Source organism: Sphaerodactylus townsendi, linkage group LG05, assembly GCF_021028975.2.
Source record: "Sphaerodactylus townsendi isolate TG3544 linkage group LG05, MPM_Stown_v2.3, whole genome shotgun sequence".
NCBI classification, from domain to species: domain Eukaryota; kingdom Metazoa; phylum Chordata; class Lepidosauria; order Squamata; family Sphaerodactylidae; genus Sphaerodactylus; species Sphaerodactylus townsendi.
The window spans coordinates 76,854,115-76,876,538 of record NC_059429.1 but is presented as its reverse complement, the minus strand read 5'-3'; the positions used below and the strand labels follow the sequence as shown (position 1 = coordinate 76,876,538).

The 22,424-nt window shown below is 40.8% G+C and overlaps 1 protein-coding gene across 10 annotated transcripts in view; it reads right to left on the bottom strand.

Annotated features, from left to right (window-relative positions):
- Positions 1-463: 463 nt before the first annotated feature.
- KCNA3 (potassium voltage-gated channel subfamily A member 3) overlaps positions 464-22,424 on the bottom strand; it is a 48,872-nt gene continuing 26,911 nt past the window's right edge. For 9 of the 10 annotated variants that reach the window (XM_048496518.1, XM_048496525.1, XM_048496516.1 and 6 more), the window contains 2 exons: positions 17,804-18,386; positions 464-474 (listed from right to left, as the gene is read on the bottom strand). The gene's annotated coding sequence lies outside the window, so the exon portion shown is untranslated. The remainder of the gene's footprint in view (positions 475-17,803; positions 18,387-22,424) is intronic. The other variant, XM_048496523.1, reaches the window with a different exon arrangement.

The following is a 22,424-nucleotide window of genomic DNA, read 5'->3' as shown; positions in this document are numbered from 1 at the left end:
TCTTGCAACACAGTAATTCCTGAACTCTTGTGAAAAAGTCAAGAGCAGGGACAGCAAAGAGAAAGGAGACATCTTCTCCTGCAAGAGTGTGGGGCAGGAGGGTAGTGACAGTAGTACTGAGGAGGAAAGGTGGAACTACTGAGATTACCTCAGTTAGCAAGTCCTTTGAACCCCCATTGCATGGGAATAGCACACCAGTAACCATAACAGCATGAATCCTTGGTTAAGATCCACCCGTTTGATTATTAGAATGATGTGAAAATCCAGCCTTATGAATGCTTCGGTTTTGAACAGAATGTAGCTGCTCAGTGTTTGTGTTTATGTGTATGTGGCGTAGGATTCCTGTTTATTTGAGCATATAGCAGATGGGCTTCATGTGACAGTCTCTTCTCATTTCCTTCCATCAGTCACATAAACAAATGATAAGAATAGCAAAACTCATCTATTTTTAGCAGGAAATGTTTAACTCTTCACCTCCCAGTGTAGATGCCACATTAAATTAAACTGTGAACCTAAGCCCAAGAGCAAGAGTCAAATCAAATTCTTGTTTAAATCAAACACTGCATTTTATTAGAATAATCAGATGGAGGATTGAGCCCAGATTCAACCGGATCAGTAATGTGCCAGAAGTATGTAACAAATGTCATTAGGCATATTAATATGACAACCATGTGAAATGGAATTACACAGATTGGGTGTGGGACTGATATATTTATCACCATGAGCCAAATTCTAGTGTGTCTTGGGGTAGAAATTTGTCCCACAAAAAAGACATTTTGGTGGCTGATGTTACTCTATTTCACAACCTACAGAGCTTTTTTTAAAGACCCAAAGTCTTGAGATGAAATGGAGTTTTCTTGTTTAAATTCCCGCTCTTTTTCTGCGTATTTATTTACTTATGTTGTTCCTTATAGTCTACCTTTCTCACTCAGATTCAAAGTAGGTCACAAAATTTGATAACTCGTACCAATTCTATGAATGTTATCAGGTCATCGTTTTGTGAAATGATGCATGGGCTATATTTTCTAAAATACTGACTTTTCTGGATCACTATTTTCTGGAAACGTTCATGGGATATTTTCTTTTATTTTAGAATACCCAACAGTGCTACACTGTTCTTTGTTATTCATGTTGTCTGGATAAAAACCTTTCTTTCAGACAAATCAGTTGAATTTTCTGATATTACCATATTTTTTTATTTACAGGAGAAACCTGCAAGTAGAACCTGACTGTTCTTTCATGACATTTTTACTAATTGCAGGTGACAATGACCTAAAGGGAATATATTCCACTTCATTATACATCCTGCAAAAAAAAAAAGTACAACCAGGGAGGAATTTCCTTCCAGAATTTAGTAACAGCCACGGGCCAATACTTTTCTAGGATTCAAGACTCATCAAATATTTGCAGATTTTTTAAAATATACGTTTTCTGCTAAGCAAAATGGGATATGCAGTGTACTGGCCAGATTCATATTGCACTGGTAAAGTTCTTACAGAATGAAGATCAAACTCACAGACTTTTCTAGGATTCAAGACTCAACACTCAGACCGGTAGTCAGATGGATCTATCACAGATGAAGATAAGGTTTATGGTTGCAATGACATCAACCATTCAGGTTTAAGCAGTAGAGGCACAACTGGAGATTGAATATTGTAAACTAGAGATAATTTATTATATGCACTTTGAGAAATAGTAAGCAAAAGAGTATCTCAGAAGGGCAACTGAGGTCAGTGCAAAGGAGATTGAGGCTCATTCCGCACATGCAGAATAATGCACTTTCAAACTGCTTTCAGTGCTCTTTGAAGCTGTGCAGAATGGCAAAATCCACTTGCAAACAGTTGTGAAAGTGGTTTGAAAACACATTATTTTGTGTGTGCGGAAGGGGCCTTAGTTAAGCTTGGATAGCCTAAAACTGGGCCAGAGAAGTCACACGTGCTGGTCTTTCATACTTACTTCCTTGAAATTTTGAGTGGATTTATGCCTAACATTAATAATTTGAGCCAAAATGCCATAGAACAGATTTCGAAAACTTATGATGTCTTGGTAGTATTTAAGACCTGTTCTCATCAGATCTCAGAAGCACTGGCAAACTACCTCTGAACATCGCTTCCCTTTAAAACTCTACAGAATACCCATAAGTCAGCTGTGACTTGACAGCACACGCACACATGCTCATGCACAAAATAATTCCTCTTAGCATTGTAGTTAGATTAGTGATCTGAAAATATGAGCAGGGAAGATGCAGATTTAGATCCCAGCATTCCATGTGCCTTCCTTAGAATTTATCTTGCTCCTGCATGTTGATGTAATTGTTGTTGCAAATGCAAAGACCCTGCTGGTGGAACTTCAACATGGGAGTTTTCTGTGAACTTTATGCTATCTCTTTTCTGATTTTTTCTTTCCTCGTATTCTACATAGTAATTCCACATTGGTTCTTGAGGGCTTGGTCATCACAGTTGCAATCCCAGTTTGCTGACTCTTTTTGTTCTTTTCTACACTTATTCACTATATCAACATAACAGTTCTCTTAAAATCTGAGGTAGATGAGTGGCAATAAAGCACTATAGCGCTGCAGTACAATGTCAATGTAAAAACTGTAGTCCTCCAGCTGTCTTGCAGCTTCCTTGTGCCATTCTTTTCCAGGCAACTGGGACAAAAAATGTGCTCACCTTTCTGCTTATATTTATGCAATGTAAAGGACTGGAAAGTTTAAAAAAGGAATTCAGAGAAATTGCAATTTGAAATTGAAATACAGAAGTAGCAACAGATAATTTCACTGCTATAGCACAATAATAAAAGGCAGGTTTGGAGGGAAGTGTACTGAGGATATGGGGAAGCCATGGAAAGGGGATGTTTCAAGCACAATTTTGGGAGGCTTCTCTCCCAAAATACTCCCATTTGGAAGCCAAGACAGATAAAAAGAGCCTGAGAGTGGCTTCTTAGTATTGCGCACATTGTCTGAAATTTCCTTCCTCTGATAGTCTACCCAAACCCAACTTTGACTTGTTCAAGAAGTGACATCAAAATATTAATTTTGAGCGTGGTTAGGATGGATCATACCTGGATGTCATGGTCCAATTTATCAGAGGTGTTAAGGCCAGGAACACTGAGATATTCTGTTAGCTTACCATTCTGTTATTATCTGTCATAAATAGCCTAGATTCCATTGTTGAAGCATTGACAAGATGTTCTGTACCTGAACCTCTGAGAAACATTGTATCTATGCATTCAGCTTCACTTTCCTTGACATTTTCTTGTTTTGTTTACAGTTGCATCCACACCCCTCCCCCCGTCACACTCTCTGTGGGAGATGTTCTAGTTGTCATGGCAACTTCTTTTTTCTTTTTCTTTTTCCCAGATGTTTTCATACATCTCTTTGTGGTCTATCTATTTATAGCCATGTAGCTTCCCCCTACCTCAGCTCAGCAAAGATGATAAGACTAAAGTGCTGAAAGACAGGTTTTTCCCACCGTTCTTTTAGAGCCAGCAGATTTGCAGGTTATGTTTGCAGGAACCATTTCAAATTCATACTTCCCTTTTCGAACAGATGACTTATGTTGGATGTGCAGTTGAACTTGGTGGATCCGTTATTGAGTGGGGGTAGCAAGTGATGCACTGGTTTGTTTAATTGTTTGCCTTTAAAATGTTCAGTGGACTCTAATGTGTACCATTACTGGAATTTTTGAATATTTGCATTTCTTTCTGTTATTATTGAGCATGTGAGCCTATTTTCAGTCCATTTAAGTACCACTGACCATAAAACAGAAATCAGAATATCCACTTGCTCCACAGATGACATTGTATTTGTTAATGGGAGGAGGAAAATGTTTTGAAAAATCCTTTCAAAACAAAATCCTCTAAGACTGATTCACTTAAAATACTGTCATTCCTTGGTTCTACGCTAAGCATCACATGCCACCAGCATAGGCAAGTGCTACAAAGGTGATTTCACTGTTAAACCATTTTATTAGTATTATTCTGTGTACCAGTATTGGTAATACTGTTTTGTATTTGCTTGTATTTCTATTTCTATTTGTATTTACTGTTTTGTATATTTCATTTTCTATGGCAGCACTCTTAAGCAAGTCAGCTCAGAATCCTGCCTGGTTCTATCCAGTGAAGCTTACTTCCAGGAAAGTATTTTTTTAAATGGCACTGTGAATTCTTTTTGTCCCAGGCACCATTCCCACCCCCACCCAGCCCCGCCACTGAGTCTCATCCTCTCCAGTAGCACATTGGCTACCAATTCTGCTTTTCTTTCTCAGGAACTTTGGGACAGAAGAGCACTGTTACCCAAAATGGTGGGACTCAATGATCCTCTTTGGTTGGGAATATTAGCTATAGAGCACAAGGTCGCTTAGCATCGCTTGAGGAGCGTTGGGTAACTTGATTGATATATAAATTGTATATATATATGTGTGTGTATATATATAAATCAAGTTACCCAACTATATATATAGTCTGTAGTCTGACGTAGTGGCTATGTAGTCTGATGTAGTTACACAGAGAAGCCATTGAAATCCACATGCTATTGGCGATAATTTGGGCTGAAAGCGGTAAGAAACCATGAAAATGAACAGAATTTGGCCGTCCGCTTTGAAAAACACTAGAGTCACGATAGTGACTACTCCGCTCCACACCGCCACAGGATGACTACAGATAATCGCGCGGGAACAAAGGCCAGACTACTTCTATTCAGATGCTCCCACCTATTGACCTTTATATCTCTTTTGTTACTCGCTATGCTACACTTCATTGTTACTCATAATTTTGCCAGGCTACTCTTATTCAGATGCCCTCACCTATTGATCTTTTGATTTACAGGTATATATACTCCGAACACTTGCTTTTTTTTCCAAATCCATCTGATCCTCTGGAAGATAAAGGCTGTATGCAGGCTTAAACGCCGTGGAGAGAATCGTTGCTGCGGAACATGGCCATGCAGCCTGGAAGCCACGAAACGCCGAGCCGGCATTTCCAGAGTGCGCTTTGGAAGCGGTGACTTTTCTGGAAACGCTGAAGCTGGAAGCCGCCGCTGCTGCGTAATGGCAGCTGCTTCCCGGTACTTCCCCCCCCCCCCCCCCCCCCCCCATTTTAATTCGCTCTCCAGCCCTTCTGGCATATCTACCTGGGGACACGCCCTCCTGCTCTATTATTACGGAAGTTGCGGTATGCGTGCAAGGGCAGGGGAGGCGTTGTCCTCAGGCTCCTGCATGTTTCGGAGGGCCGGAGAGAGAGGGTGTTTCGATCGGGCTACGGCACCCAGCAGCGCCGTCTTCCTGTTTCTTTCTGGGATCCTCCATGCGATGCAAGGGTCTCCAGAGACATCGGGTCAGGCGCCAGAAATCGCCGGAATCTAAAGCCCTTCCACAAATTCGCAGAAAGGGCCTCAGAGAAAAAGAAATAGTGATAGCTAATCCAACTTTTGACTTTCTGCTAGGTACATTTTGCATGGAATGTATAATGCTGGGAATGAGTCAGTCTGAAATGCTAGGTGAACATCCCATGACCATACTTTTTAAATGGTACATCTGTCTTCTTCCTGAGTAGTACTTATATTTGGTTGTTACTATAAAACTTTGCTAGGCTTCTTTAGGTTTGTTCCCAGAGGGTTTGCACTTAATTAATAAAACCAGAAAGGAGAAAATAAAACAGGAAAACTGTAGTAGTTAATTGTAGATGGAGGAGAGGGCTGCACAACAATCACTTTTTATTCAATCAGTGTGAGTTTCCAATCTGACATTTGGCCTAACAGGAACAATATGGAATTAATACACCTTTTTCTGTGAATTTCATTTATCTATTATTTCTTTCAGTTTATACGCCACCCTTCCCCTTATGAGTTCAGGGTGGCTTCCAACAGTAAAAACACAGTACACACCAATAAAACATTCCCCAAGGAGACTGCAACAAGACAGCTGAAACTTTGGGAAAACTCTACATCTGGAAGGATTCACCCAATGCCCCAACTGAATAACATATATGACATCTTTATTCTGCCTTTCCTTCACAGAGCTCAGAACAGTGTGCAGTCTGCCTGAGTCTGTCTTCATGTTATCCTTACAACCATCTTGGAAAGTATGCAAAGTTGAGAGAGACTGACTTGAAGTCACTAAATGGACTGCCTAGCTCAGCAGGAATTTGAACCCAGATCTGACTGGTTAAGGCTACTTCAGCTACTAACCACACTTGTTCTGCTAAAGACCCAGGCGGCTGTGCAGGAATGTGTGCCATCCATAGAGACCAAATTCAAGGCTCAGCTGAAAAACTCCTGCTGAGGGATGTGCTCAGTTTAATTTTACCAAGAAGGAGGTAGTTGCACTGGTAGTTGCACTGCAGGGGATGGTGCAGCATTGGCACAGCTGTAATGCCTCCAAAGATGTTTGCTGTGCTGCAGACAGCAAGCCAACAATGACACTGCCCCTTTCCTCATGAAAGTGCCTCATGCAGCTCAATGGGCTTCACCACTAATTTTGCCAGCGTAAGTCTGCATTGGTAAATGGGGGTGTTCCCTGGCTAAGGGGGCTCAGGAAGCCAACTGAAGCTGCCTCACCCCAAGGAATGTCTGCTTTGGCGCTGGTGCAGGCTCTTATGCTGGAGGCACCCTGGCACTGTGGCAGTGCTGGCACCTGGGCATTGTGCAGCTCCCCAGCACCAGTGTAAGTATGCTAGTGTAAATGCCCTCTTACGCCTGTGCAAATAGCATTTACATTGGCACCGGAATCATGCTGCCTCCTGAGCAGTTTCAACCCTTTGACCAAGGACTGCACTGTGAGACATTCAGCCTGCCTTAACAGAAGTCAGAGAAGAAGTCAAGATCTTGTGGTTCTGGGCTTTTTGTGGAACATACCACTTCCCGTAGTAATTTTCTCTCCCAAGTGGTGAGATAGCATTGTATTACATAAAGGTAATCAATAATATTTACACTGCAGGGATATCTATTACTGCTTAGTCAGCCAGATGATCTCACATGCCTATTCTCAGAGAGAAATGTATATGTACCGTATGATGCTAGTTATATCCTCTGTCGCATTTTGTTCTGTTGTCAGCCTTGGTAAAAACTGCTTCATACAAGGGTTAGGTTTACAGCCTGCTCCAGATGAGTTCATCTGTTCAATGCTGCTTTTTTTCTGCATAGGGAAAAGATATGGGGACCCTGTATATTTTCCCCTCGTAGGTGAGAAACCAGATCAGATACTGCAAACCTGAGCAAAAAATTGGTGAGAAACCAGATCAGATACTGCAAACCTGAGCAGAAAATTGCAAGAAAGGAATTTGTTCAACAGCCTTCTGCCCACCAATATCACTTGCAGGCTCTAAGGATGCTTTTCAGTTTTTTGTAAAATTGTAAAAACAGGTATGAGCACCTGTTTCACCCAAACTCATAACCTAATAACAATATCAAATCAATATCAAAATGCTTGAAGACATATTTGTAATTCACCCAAAGGGCCAGATTCAGATATAGCAGTATAAATGATAGGGAAAGGGGGCTGCCCATTGATGTGTGGTTGAAAACATAATATATATTGTTTCCCCAAATCAGGGAAATTGATCCAGTTGTCTGTTGACAGTCAGGAAATCTTTAGGGATACATACAGAAGTTCACAATAATTCCTTTTTAAAAGGACCTACCAGCTCCAATGTGGTGGGGGTGGGATGGGATCTAGTTTTGTAGAATCTTACAGTAGAAAGCAAGGATAGCCATTTACATGGAAACCTTTATTCTAATTGAGACCATTTGTTTATGTGTATATTCAACCTTAAGCAGTTTCCCTGATCAATAAGATGACTACAGGGTTCTTTGAGGGAATGTCCTCTTCTTCCCTTGTAACTTGGGGAGTCTGCAACATTAAAATAGAATGTCTGCCTTGCAAGTATTTCAGTCCCAGTTTTACTTGATGGGGTCATGGCACAAATCCTGATGTTTCAACCAGCTAGTAGAATCCCAATTTTCTCTCTAGCCTTAAGTTGACAATAAAAATGTGAAACATGACTGAAGATACATGTTAAGACATTTTATTGAGCCTTGTGTGTAAAATTCTTTGACATTTTAAAATTCTAATGCAAAATATTTAAAAAATTAATGTAATGTTAGATTTTAAAAAAAAATTATACAACCCCAAGGTTTGCTTGTGTTTACTATAACTTATCACAAGGACTATAACACTATGTCGTTTACAGGAATATAATATATACAGTTCAGTACAGTATGCATGTCACAGCTTGTTTTCATGTCAAATAGGTATCAAAGAGCATTTGAATAATATATCAATAATGGAGACTGATGCAAGAATACACACCAGGAAATGATTCAGTATTATATTTTGATTAATAATTTGGCTATTTCAAGAAAGTTCTGGTTGTGTATTCCCATTAGCAATTAGCCAGCCAAGAAGACTACTTTCGTTAGTTTCTTTTTTAGCTGCATATCATCAAAGGACATTTGTTCAAGAAAAGGCAGTTTACCATACCATGTGACGGGGACCCTTATATCCCGGGCTAGGGAGAGATATTATCCCACTGCTAGCCACCACTTGTAACGGGGTTGCTTAATATTCCAGGCGAGGGAGAGATATTATCCCGCCTTTAGCCACCCAAAATATCCCAGGCTAGTGTTCAGGGATCTTCTTTTTACTCTGCTGCAACCATAAAAGAGAAGGAACTAGGAATCCCAAAACTGCTGCTGGCTGCCAAATATATAAAGGATCCCACCTCACATTTGCTCTTGGTCTGAGGGGAATGTCCTTCAGAGTCCCATGTACAAAAATTTTGGAGTGGAACCTCAAAATGTGGCTTTCCGGGATTCTCGGTCATCACAGACAGGCACCTCTGTCAACCTCTCACACACACACACAAACGCGAGGCGACGCACGAGGGTAAATTCTTGAACACAACGAATTAAATTTATTTTTAAAAGAAAAGAAAGGCTTCTTAAACTGGCTCAGAGAGGTACTAACGTTTGATGGTTTCAGAGAGGTTCTTTTCACTTAAAAGTTACAGAGCTTCAGATATTACTTAGGTTTCTCAGACTTAACACACACTCAGACACACGCAGGTGTCTCTCAGAAATGACTTGGATTTTATACACTTTACTTTTCCTCACAGACACACCTTTGACCTCATTTCTTCCACTACCCACTGTTTCACACACCCTCAGTCCTGGCCCTGTGAGTTTCAGGCATTACACATCCTCCCTTCCCCACACACACCAAACCCTCTCTACCTAGAGGTTTGGAGGCTTCCCAGACTGGTGTTGTACAGGGGCTGGACAGACTCCTAGGTCTGGTCAGTGTCTACTGACAAGCCTCTGGCCGGCGCTTCACTCTGCACCAAAAAGCCAGTGCCTTCCTTCCTCTCACAAGCTTCCTTCACTTGAGAAGAGTCACTAGAATTCTGCCGCTATCTGAGCTGGACCAGAATTCCTTTTCACCAGAGAGAGAGCAGAGAGACTTCACTCCACAGACTCTGCTCTCAACTGAACACGAGCTGTTCTCTTCAGAGCCAAGAACTGTCTGACAGGCTCTCTCTGTCTTTCTGTTTATCTAGCAGCATTTTAGTGCCCCCTTACCTTGGCCAGGGGCAACAGTGCCTTCCATCGACCAATCACCTTGCTTTTATTAAAATTAGGGCCTGCTGCCTACTTTTACTGTCAGCCAGGCCTCTTTAAGCAGGCCTGCTTCACACCAGCCCTTCAGGGTGGGGCAAGTTTGTTACATTTTCCATTAGGGTTCTGATCAGACTGCTAATGACACGTTGTAGTGTTGCATAATGTACATTACAAAACGGGTGGAAAATTTAAAATATCTTCCAATCAACATTATAAGAACATGAAACCACAGTCAAACATTGTACCTGGTATTACAGAATTAGAACATTAGAACATAAGAACAAGCCAGCTGGATCAGACCAAAGTCCATCTAGTCCAGCTCTCTGCTACTCGCAGTGGCTCACCAGGTGCCTTTGGGAGCTCACATGTAGGATGTGAAAGCAATGGCCTTCTGCGGCTGTTGCTCCCGATCACCTGGTCTGTTAAGGCATTTGCAATCTCAGATCAAGGAGAATCAAGATTGGTAGCCATAAATCGACTTCTCCTCCATAAATCTGTCCAAGCCCCTTTTAAAGCTATCCAGGTTAGTGGCCATCACCACCTCCTGTGGCTGCATATTCCAAACACCAATCACACGTTGCGTGAAGAAGTGTTTCCTTTTATTAGTTCTAATTCTTCCCCCCAGCATTTTCAATGTATGCCCCCTGGTTCTAGTATTGTGAGAAAGAGAGAAAAATGTCTCTCTGTCAACATTTTCTACCCCATGCATAATTTTGTAGACTTCAATCATATCCCCCCTCAGCTGCCTCCTCTCCAAACTAAACAGTCCCAAACGCTGCAGCCTCTCCTCATAGGGAAGGTGCTCCAGTCCCTCAATCATCCTCGTTGCCCTTCTCTGCACTTTTTCTATCTCCTCAATATCCTTTTTGAGATGCGGCGACCAGAACTGGACACAGTACTCAAGGTCTGAGAAAGTTTTAAAAATACCATCTAATGTAAAAGATCATTAGTAACTTTCAGTTCAGTCTATGTTCTCAGGTGTGACTTGCTGCAGACCCCAGGATGTTTTTGAAGGCGGGATGTAGATCATACTGAGATGATTCGCATTTTTGGTGTGGTAAATTTGGTGTGGTAAATTTGAATTTTCAGCAAGTGCTTAGTGAGTCATGTGGTTGTTTTGCATATCACCAGATCACTGCTTAACTATATCCCCCCCACCCAAAAAAAAAAAGTGGGTTATGAAAGGAGGAGGAATTGGGAACATTTTGAAACAATCGCAGACAGAATGAAAAAAATGGTATGTCAGTTAGCCTTTAGAAGACCTGTGTTCAAATCCTAAATAACTATCCATCAGTTATAATGATGCTAACATTTTGATGCTATTGATGCTAACATTTTGAATACCTCTTGCTGCACCCCCTGATGTCCTAACCTGCTCCTGTAGGACAGAAAACCATTTCAGGGAACTCAATGGGTTGCAGCAGGAGAGGAGTGACAGAAAAGTTCTGGCTGTTGACAAAACTGTCTTCCACAAATGGAAACTGAATTTTGGATGCAATCCATTAATTTCTCATAATCCTTACAACAATCACATAAAATAGGCTCGTGATGTATTCCAATACATTTTGGAAAAATTCCCTTGTCACCAACATGTTATTTAACCCATGCATCCAGTCTGGATACATGTTTATTAATGCATCCATGTTCACTGACATAAGATCATTTCTATATATACAGATCACCAGCATGAGCATCCAAGATGCTAGATCAGGTTCCGATTTGCAATCCAATATTATGCTAATTGGAAATTGTTATGTGAGTGGGCTAATGTCTCATTTATCAAAAGCTTTTAGTAAGTTCATTTGAGTCTCCAGAGTCCAACTCTGTAAGCACATTAAGCAGCAGGGAAACAATATAAACAAATGTTTTGGCACCCATATTTGAATAGGTGTTTAAGAATGAGGCAGTCAATTACATCAAATTCAGAGCCAGTTGATTCTGATCTTATTTGTGCCAGTGTAAATCAGGTATTAAACATCTCTGAAAGCGCAGTACTCATAGCAATTGACATCAGATCAGACATCAAGTCTAGATATAATTCATTTGCTTCTTCTGTGATGTTAACAAGACTTCAAACAACCAAAACATCAATTCAGGGAAAACATTATGCTAGATATCTGGAAAGTAATCTACTAATTACAGATTTTAGGCCTCATCAACAGCAGATGAGAAAGTAAACTTGTTTTCAGATTTTTTCATTTTAGCCTATGGATCGGGGCAGTGGTGGGATCCAAAAATTTTAATAACAGGTTCCGATGGTGATGGGATTCAAACAGTGGTGGCGCCACACACACGCACCTCCAGTCCCTATTGGGCAGGGAGGTTGCTTTAGTAACCACTTCTCAGCACTCAGAAAAAAATTAGTAACCACTTCTAGAGAAGTGGTGGGAACTGGTTGGATCCCACCTCTGGATCGGGGTCTTCGTTCATGACGAATATTCCCACACACATATAGGAAACCAGCATGTTACAGAGAAAAACTATATTAGACTACATTCCAATGAGATCTAATTTTATAAGTGCATGAGGTATTTTTGAACAAAGGAACATTCAGCTATGTATGGACTCCTGCTCGGGCTGCCAACGCCACCTTGGGAAATTCCTGAAGATTTGGAGGCAGTTGGGATGGCAGGGAGATTAGCAACCTCCACCTATAGTATGATGGCAAAACTAGATGTGACCTTATTATGGAAGGAAGGGGGAGAAGGTGTCTTTCTTGCTGGGAAACTCTCTAAGACCAGGATATCCTGAAAAGTACCTTGGTAACCAGCTGCTGCCATTTACGTATCTCCTGAGAACGTCTAGACTGACACTCTGGGAAGGTATTCTTCTAGCGCAGTAGACCAGTAATGAACTAACAGGGTGAAAAACATGGAAAAGGCTTCAAAATAAGTTGGGAGTGCCTGTGAACTCTAGCAAATGGAGAAGAGATTAAGAGTAATATCCCACAGAAATAGATTGTATTAAACAAATCTCCCACAAAAGACTTCATAAAAAGTTTATTATAAAAGAGAGAGAAAAGAGAGAAATGGTGATTGGGTTCAAAAAGAGGTGGAAAAACAAAATACAGAAGAAAGGCACACAAACTCAAAGCACAGACTTACAAATCAAAGTAATAATGTATTTCTAATTCAATTAGTTCAATTTAGCTAATTCAACTTTACTTAGGTTATACCGGTAGTAGATTCCTCAGCGCGTGTGCAAAGTCCTTTGCAGGAACAAGAAGTTGGAGAAGTCTTTAACTGCTATCCAAACTCCCCTGGATAGCAGTTTCTGCTGAGGACCACAGAAAATCCCAAATGTGTAGATACTTACAGCCCAGTTCCTAGGGGCAGCTGGAGTCGGCACTGCAACCTCACTGCCTCCAGAAGGCTTCCAGATGGTGTGGGGAGGCAGCTTGAAATAAATTAAGGTAAACTGAAGTAATAGGATTTTTAAATTGCCTTCCATGGTCCTAGAAACACAAATCCCTAACCCTTAAAATCTACATCATTAATGTTAATGAAATTTATTTTCAAGTACAATCTATTCAGACTTAGGTTGTCAACTCAGATTTGAGAAATTCCTGGAGATTTAGGGATGGAGACCAGAGAGGAACCTTAGCAGCATATAGTGCAACCTTTTGAAGCAGCAATTTTCTCTAGGAGAATTGACCAGTGTTGTCAGGAGAGTAGTTGAAATTCTGGGATTTCACCGGCCCCGCCTGGTGGTTGGCAATCCTATTGAGGCATAAGATGTATTGTATTACTTGTAGCCCCAGAACTTTGGGCTTGCTTACTCATCTGTGCAGGCCCTTAGAAAACCATCCTGAAAAAAATCTGTACAGGCTTAACCATCCTGAAAAAACTGAAGTAACAGAACATGTCCTAAACAAAACTGGACATAACATTTTATTTGAAAACACTGAAATTCTGGACAATTCAGAAGGTTACTATGTCAGACTGCACAGGGAAGCCATTGAAATTCACAAACACCAAGACAACTTCAACAAGAAGAGATTCTGAGAATTAACAAAGCTTGACTACCAGTACTTAAAAACATCAGAATCAAAGGCCAAGGGCATGCTAAGTTCATGGACAATAGACTCCACCTAAACACCGGAGTTGCATTCACCAATACTGCTGCAGCTGCAGGGAACGCAAATGCGACTACAATGTAAATGGACTGATAACCCCACCTGCAATACAATGCACTCAACCACACCTTTGCACAGCATGTTCCACCCAAACACTTACTGATTGGTTCTCCACCCTGGGACATGGACAATATATACCCCACTAAACTTTCCCTTCTCACTGGACACAGTGTGTAACAGACTTCTCTCTGCGATACACCTCTGAAGATGCCAGCCACAGATGCAGGCGAAACATTTGGAACAAGATCTACCGGACCACAGCCACACAACCCGGAAAACCCACCACGCCCAGTTTACTGCTTATAATTTTATTGATTCAGCAGTTTTATTGTAGAACTATTTCAGTGATAAATTGCAAGGGGTTTACAGTAAATTTTACTTATTTATTTATTTTATTTATGATCAATTTTGTATACCGCCCCTCCCCCGAAGGGCTCTGGGCAGTGAACAACTTAATAATAACAACAATAACATTAAAATCCCAATTAAAACAGTGAATTAATTAAAAATACTACGGCGTCCGACAAAAACTTCATAAAACATAATAAACCCACCCTGGAAAACAGACCCAGAAAGCTAAGGGCCCCATAAAGGGGGGGAGGAGGGGGGGCACACATCAGCGGTCGGCCCTTCCAAACGCCCTGTGGAACAGTTCGGTCTTACAGGCCCTGCGGAACTCTCCAAGATCCCGCAGGGTCCGGATAGAAGATCTTCAGCCTGCCATCGCAAAGCCACACACACCAACTACTCAACAAAGATACACATGTCCCTCCCCTTTGAGGTGGGAGGCCTGGAGGGTATGGGCTGTCAGTTCAAGAGCTTGAAAAGGGGGTTGTGGGGATGGGGGAAGGAGAGGACGAGTGGCAGTTCTCCTCCTTTAGGGTGCTGGTGCTGCTGGCTCCTTCCATGTAAAGAGAGGGACAATTTGTTGATTGGAGCTCTTCAAAAGGTGTCCACTCTGCCTTCTTAGTGGTGCCACCTCAGTCCCTCCTACTGCTGTATAAAAGGCCAGCTCTGTGGCAACCCACAGGTGGACAGCACTGCATGTTCCCCACCTGCTGAGAGCAGAGGCACATTTTGTCCACTATCAGTAGCTCATTTGGGGGGACAAGGAAGGAGGAAGCCAAACAATCAAGCCAATGATTTCCTCCTGTAAAAGAGCATGGCAGTGCTCCATGATGGAAACTTCCCCTCTCCTTTGCTAGGCAGAGAAAACGAGGCTGCGGTGAGGGGAAACACCCCTGGATGCAGGTGGCAGAGGGGCTGCTCCAAGAACTAGGAGAGGAGAGCAGGCCAATACAAGGCTGGTAGCAAGACACAGGAAGACTCCTGGACGCTGGGACTACTTTCACCTGCAGAAGCACGCTACTTTTACTTCCTTTGCACCAGGACTGACTGTACTTAGATCTTTTGGTAGAAAAGGGTATAGGAAGCCTGTGAATGTATCTTTTGAGAGAGGCTAAACTCCATTGAAAATATCTGCTGAACTTACCTGATTAAGGTAACGTGTGTGCACGCGTGCACACACACATGCACGCACGCCCCTCTTGGTTAGTTCCTGTAAATAAAACTTTATTTTTCTTAAAAGTGCAATGCCTCTTGTGCCTTAATCTCAGGAGTCTAACAGGAAAAGAAAAGGGATATTGGTCATTGATATACAGAACAAATTCCTTTGTCATTATAGAGAAGTTTATTATTCTTGTCGTTATTATCGGTTTTTATTTTAAACAAAGGTGGGAAAATCAAACTATGCAACCTCAGTGAGAACAACAGTGGGAAACTGCTCAATGAGCCCTCATAGTGAAAATTAAAGTTTTGGCAGGAAAGTTCCCTGAGAACATCTTGGTAGGGCAGGAAGGAGTCATACTTACTATGTTGCGTTTGAAATTAAGTAATGTGAAGATGAATATATAGCATATGAAGCCTTAGCTCTATGCAGGTTTCACCCATAGTTACAAAGCTGGAAAAAGCTGATTATTTCTCAGTTTCTTGGTATACAATAAGGACAGGGTCTGATTTCTAAGCAGTTTAAATGTTCTAACAGGAGGAAAAATAGGTTACTCATCAAAACAAGAAGAGCCCCTCGCAAATCCAAAGTTCTCTAATTCTGCAAAACAAAATTTCTTTGTTCCTATACTGTAGCTGACACTGCTCTATAACTTTTGCAGCCACTTAAGTAATTGACAAGCACAATTTGCACTGAACCTCTGGGGAAAAAATCAGCTAATATGGCATGGTTTTTTTTTTTAAAAAAAAAGATAATACTGTGTAGAACTTTGGGAGGCTGAATCTGATCCTCCTCTATCAGTTGCTAGTGCAGATAGGTCTCTTCCCAGCAGCATTCCAAGGGCACCTCTGAACATGTTTCAGAATCAGGTCCGATTGGGCATGTGAACCTTGTATGAATGATGTACATGAGAAGAACATACTTAAGCTGCTTGCTTCATGACAGTTTGAATTTGTATAAGGCAATATTTTAAAAGGCAGAACAAATATCTGGATGTAAACTCAATGAGAAAACTTACAAAGCTATGCTACGGTTAATTAAAGGGAGGGGGAGCTCCTACAGTGAAGTGAGCATCCCATAATTTGCTGCTAAATTTTTTTAACACATAAATGCAAATTTCTACATGTCATATTAATATAATATTTCTTATGTTTGCTCCATAGTGAATAGCACTAAACAATTATCATAAAGAATGCATGTTTCACACAACTTGATGCATTGCATTTACTAAATGGTATAGAATGCCATTACCATTACCACGTGGCTAAATGCCCACCACAGAATCCCTCGGAACCAGAGAAAGTGCTGACTGCACAGATCTCATCCATCATAGCTACCACATTATACTGAATTTCAAATACTGGTTTGGGAAAACAAATACCAATTTTAAAATGCCAGTTCTGAGGATGCATTTCAAGACATGGCACTTGAATTCTGGAAGGCAAATTCAAGGCTAAACATTTTATTTGTGACTTTTTAACTGCATAAACTGCTTTATCAGATTCTGAGGTGAAGATCTATCACCTAAGACATCCTCCTGACACTAATGGCCTTTTCAAATGCTGTTGTGTTTGCACATGGAATGCACAGTTGTCGCCCATCTATTGTGTCAGTCCAAATGACCTTTTCCAGCTAAAACATCTATTCTTGAAAAGTTACATGATCTCTACAATCACACTGCAATACTGATGTCAACAAATGCAGTCTTCCTCACCCACACAAACACAGCTACACGAAGGCAGAAGCTAGATGAGAGGAAGTGCATTATATTCCCTTATTCACATGTCCTAGAAGTGCCCTGTCCCTGAGCCTTATTTTGGAGATACTAATTGGCCTCATTTATAGAGTTTAGATTTAATTGTCTTATTCTATCCTAGTAATTTGGGCAACTTCAAAAGTTGCTGTGCTTTGTCTTGCTAAAATGTTAAGCTAAACAAATCTGCAGCAATTTTTGAAATCATTATCTTTGCCAACAGCAGAACATTAGAATTAACACCTTTTAAATTTATCTCTTAAAGAACAAATTTTATTCCATAGATCAGCAAGTCTGATTCACTTGACAATAATTTGTACATATTCTCTATGTGCTGATCTGGGGCTGGAGTGCCAACACCATTATTTCCCTTAAATTTGTCTTAATTCATTAAGAGTGCTTGGGCAAGGAAAATGATGTACGGTATGTATTTGCTTGGGAGATATTGAATCAATTACTAATTTTACTGCTGCATTTTTATCACTCTTTTGATAAAATACACAAAATACTATTTCAAAAAAGTAGTCTTTTTATGGTGGTCTTTTAATGGCTCCATATTAACTTAGCTACAAGTTGCTTTATCTGTAGAGATGAGATACATAAACAAAAAGCATAGTGTGATCTAGAGACCATGGTGCTCTGAAATTATGCCATTGTCACTAGGATGCTGTTGCAATAACCATGACTGGCAATAAAAGTCTCTCTTCCACTAATTCATTGTGTTTGAACACTGGAATTCTCAGTTTTGAATACGCATTTTCTTTTTCATTCTTGCCCACCCACCCCCACCCCCACCAAAAAATAATTTTAAAAGAACACAGAATAAGAATACATTTTGCATTACAATGAAAAATTAAAATTGTACAAAACTAAACAGATGAATATTATACAATTGACACATTTGGAGTGTATATTAGTTCAATGTATGTCTTGTTTCTAGTGACTGATGTTTGAATGAGAGCTTTGATAAAGGCAGAAATGACATCTACTCTTTCCTCTTATATTGATCTTTCTTACAATACTGTATTTGGTTTATCTTACAATGTAAGAGACTTCATTTCTACATAATGCACTTGTCAGAAAATACAGAAAGCAAGAACTGCTACACATTAAACTACTGAGACACAAGATGGCAGACCATCCTTCAGTTCAGTGCATGATGCTTTAGTATAATTCGTTACTTCCTGATTTCAGATTCCTTTTATAAGTGTTTGAGACACTGATCAAGTCCTGTTATCTGACTTACTGAGTCATCTTCAGTCATCTGTTGAGTAGAATAAATAGCAGTATTTACTATGTATATCAGTGAAAGATGACACTTTTTTTTTACATCCCTCTAGTGTATTGGTGGCATTCTGGAACATCTGAATCTTCGCCCCTAAAATGAAAAATGAAATGTGTATATCTAAATAAAGTGTTGCAAATTATAAGGGCTAACTTTCTTACAGATAACATTGTGAAATACCAATTTTAATAGTGTTGAGTCTCATATATTTTTATTCTTTCATCAGCCCAATTGACATGGTTGGAATTCCAAAGAATTCCATATCATTGCTGAGAAAATAGCAGTTGCTTAACATATTGTTCTGCCCTGTAACATGGATTGTTCCATGCAAACACTGAACCATTATGGGAGCAGCTGATAAAACCATGAGTACATTTCATGTGACTGGAGTACAGTAATGTCAAAAACAACTCATTTTCTTAACAATAGCATAGAAGTGCCCTCTCTTCAATCAAGAAGTTTCTGGCCTTGCTGCAAGTATATTCAATTTGAGCTGCTGTTTCTTTGGTAGTATTTTTACTTCATGCTTAATCCATACTGAGCACATGCACCCGTAGCACATGAAGAAGCAAGTACAAACAAATGCCACACTTTTATGCCACACTGGACAGCGGGGGCGGGAGAGCAGAAGCAGCAGTTCAGAGGGCCACAGGCATATCGCGCCCGGAAACATGAAAGCCCACACAACCCCAAGACAGTTTTCCACAGAATAGGGTGGGGCTGGCACAGGCTAGACCAAACTGTAATTAAGGAGGAGGGCTCAAAGCCCTGAGTGGCCAATCCCAAACTGGCAGGGCTTGACGGACAGCCTACCAACCACTAATAGTCTAGAATAGGGAGCTCCAAGGGGGAAGGAGAGGGATGAGAAGTGTGCAAGTGTGTTATAAATGCCTTTAAAGTCTGCCTGCTGGAAACTGCTAACCTCAGCGTGCTTCTCCACTTTGTGAGTAGTTCACCAGGGTGCTGGCCTACCATGCAAGGATGGCGGGGTGGGGAGATGCCCACAGACTGAAGGAGAACATGGAAAACAGCATGTTTTAGACTTTCATGGGTGAGACCTTGGGGAAGCAAAAAGCTGATAAACAAATTAGTGCTTTCTGAATTCACATTCAATAAGGGATTCAAACCTTTTAACCACACTGTCCTGAGGAAGGGGATGAGAAGGTGGAGTTAGCATACTGACTACAGTGAAAATGCAGACTGATATAAGGAGAGGGGGTTCCCTCAAGTTACGAGGGACCCAGGGTGTGGGGGTCTTCAGCCATACTTCTAGAAGTCCACTTATGGATTTCTAGCATCAGATGAAGCTTAGCTATTAGTACTCTCCTAGCTTCCACATCTATTGAGGGAAAGCTATCTCATACATTTGAGATTCACTAAAGATAATTTAATCTTATAAAATGAAATTGATCTAGTGACATAGAATGAAATCCTCACTTTGAGACTAGACAAAACAGGGGGGGGGGATGTTGACCAGTGGTTCTGAAGATAAAGGACTGTTGAAATAAGACCCAGCAGACAGTTGAGACTTTATTGTCAAAAATGATGCTAAAGTTTTAATTTTATTTGATGGCCAAATATTGGAGTTTAGGGTTTAAGGGAGAAGAGGAAACTGGACATCTCCATGAAATAAGTTCTTTATAACTGTGTTGATTTTCGTTTTATGTATGTTCTGGAGTCTGACTTGAAAATACAAAGATTGTTACCTGAAAGGATGAACTCTTCACTTTAGAAACATAAGACTCTTTAAATTTTAATTCCCTGGCAAACGGAAATAATGGCCAAACATATGTAATATACACACAGGCTAATTCAAGGAACTGTTAGGTTTTCAGAAATGTTTTATAATTTGCTACCATTTTCCAGTTATCCTCCCAACATATCAATTGCAGCCACAGCATAAGAATAAATCCACAGCAACTGTGTCAGTCACGTCAACAGATTACTCTAGAGTTCAACTACCAGAACTAATCAGCATCTTATTCCTGGACTTATTCCCATGCAACACAACTTTTCTTTCTTTTGACAGGTAAATAAAAGAACATGAACCTGGTGCCTTTCAAGAATTCAGCTGAAACACACATGTTAAATGGCAAATAAAACATCAGTCCAGTAATGAGGGAAACTTTTCTTTATGGACTGCGTTTTCAACGTGCACAAATAATAGCTGATTATTTCCATTGATGCAACTTTCAATACTTGTCATCCAACAGTCCAAACTCTAGACTACAGCTGCTCTCATAAGATACAGGATCCCTAATGTTGAAACGTTAGCTACTATACTTTCAGCCCAACCAATAGCCACTCCACTGCCTCCAGAGGGCTTTCTAGTGGTGCAAGGAGGCAGGAAAAAACAAAAACCCATTGCCAGAAAGCCCTCCATGGGGCTAGATGGAGTTATGTCACCCAAAATGGTGGCATAATTCTGAGTCCTGGGCAGTAGTGTGCCTGGCTGCAAAAGCTGAGGTGGAAGACAATTAATGTTGGCTCCACCTCTGGGAATGCACCAGCCTGCCCTCATGGTGTTGGCATCCAATTGGACACCAACGGAGCTCTACAGTGACAACCACCACTTTTGACTTTCACTGCCGCAGAGATGAGTGGCAGCCAGATGCCAGTGGAGAGGACAAAAATGTCGGTGCAAGACCACACTGCATCTGAATGGTAATTCCCCCACACACACACACACACCCCTTTGAATAGGGCCATTAGAAGACCATATAGATGGAAGAATTAATTACTGTTTACATCCCTAGCACTCTAAAATGTTAGCGCCTTCTCATCCATCAATGTAGCCTATTTTTACAAGATGTCTAATGATGATAAGTGCCAGACTAACCGTCTCAGGAAGAAGTGAGGGGGTGCATACACATCTAAGATAGAGAAAAGTTGTAATGTTATTTCTTTCAAACCCATTCAGATATTTTAGGCCTTAAAACTAATTAACAATGCACAAGTTACGTTTCAGATACACAGCGAGATGAGAAAACCAGATTCTATAGAAATCGGAGGGTGGAGAACTCGCAAAGAGACAGCAAATGAAACGGGCAGTTCAATCCTGAGGGAGGTAGATTCATGGTGGCTAGGCATGGCGCAGCCTCGCCACTTCCAAATAGGTTTTTGGCGCCACAGGCAATCTCTGACAACAGTGAAAAGCCCCTATGCAGCCCAAGGTGCAACGCCACCTTTTTTTGTCATTGTAACTACATGCAAGCAAAAATGCCATTTCTAGGCTGAAAGGCTCATAAAGTCAGCTCTGCCCTAGGACATGCCCCCACTGGTGTTGGTGTGGGCTTCTGCCCCAGGGGAGTGCAGGCACCATGGCACAGCTCCCCAGTACCAGCATACTTGCCTTGGCACCAGGGAAGATGCTACATATGCTGCATTGCGTCTCAGGAAGAAGTGAGAGGGACATTTCCACCAACGGTGAGGTCATGCCGCATCCATAGCCCTTCCTTCCCCACCCCAAGATTACACAGTGAGTTTGGAAAGAAAACAGAAGCAGAATATAAGAAAAAAGTAGGGGAAATGTAAGCCATTCCAAATATGCACTGATACATACCAGTGTCCTTGGAACTACTGAAGTCTACAGGAGCCAAGGATATGTCTAAGTGAGATATGACTGGCTTTAATATACCCTGCAGGTTCTTCAATTTTTATTTTATTTTATATTTAGAAGGCCAGAGCAATTTGCAAAATCAGAGCTGTAACATGGATTCACTGACATTGCTGGAGTCTCCTTTTCTCAATTTTTTTAATGACAGTTGTCATAAAATATGTTGAAAATTAGAATTATGTATGAGCTGAATAGATTGTATAAAATAGTAATAATAGATTCCTAAACCTGTTTTAAAGGAGTCAGTTGTAGAGCCAGATATTTTCATTGCTGTTTGAAGATGACAACAGAGGACTAATACAAATAAATTAGCCATCTGTCCACAGTTCCAAAATAGTCATCAAGGCAGTTCTTGGAGACATGAAAGCCCTTTCAAGTTTTATAGTTCTGTGAAACAAATATTTCCCACTGATAAGATTACTTTAATTCATACGGTCTGAATTCAAATATGTGCATTTTCCTACAACTTCCCTTTTCTTTTCTATTGAAAACATTTCCCAGCCTCAAAGTAGGCT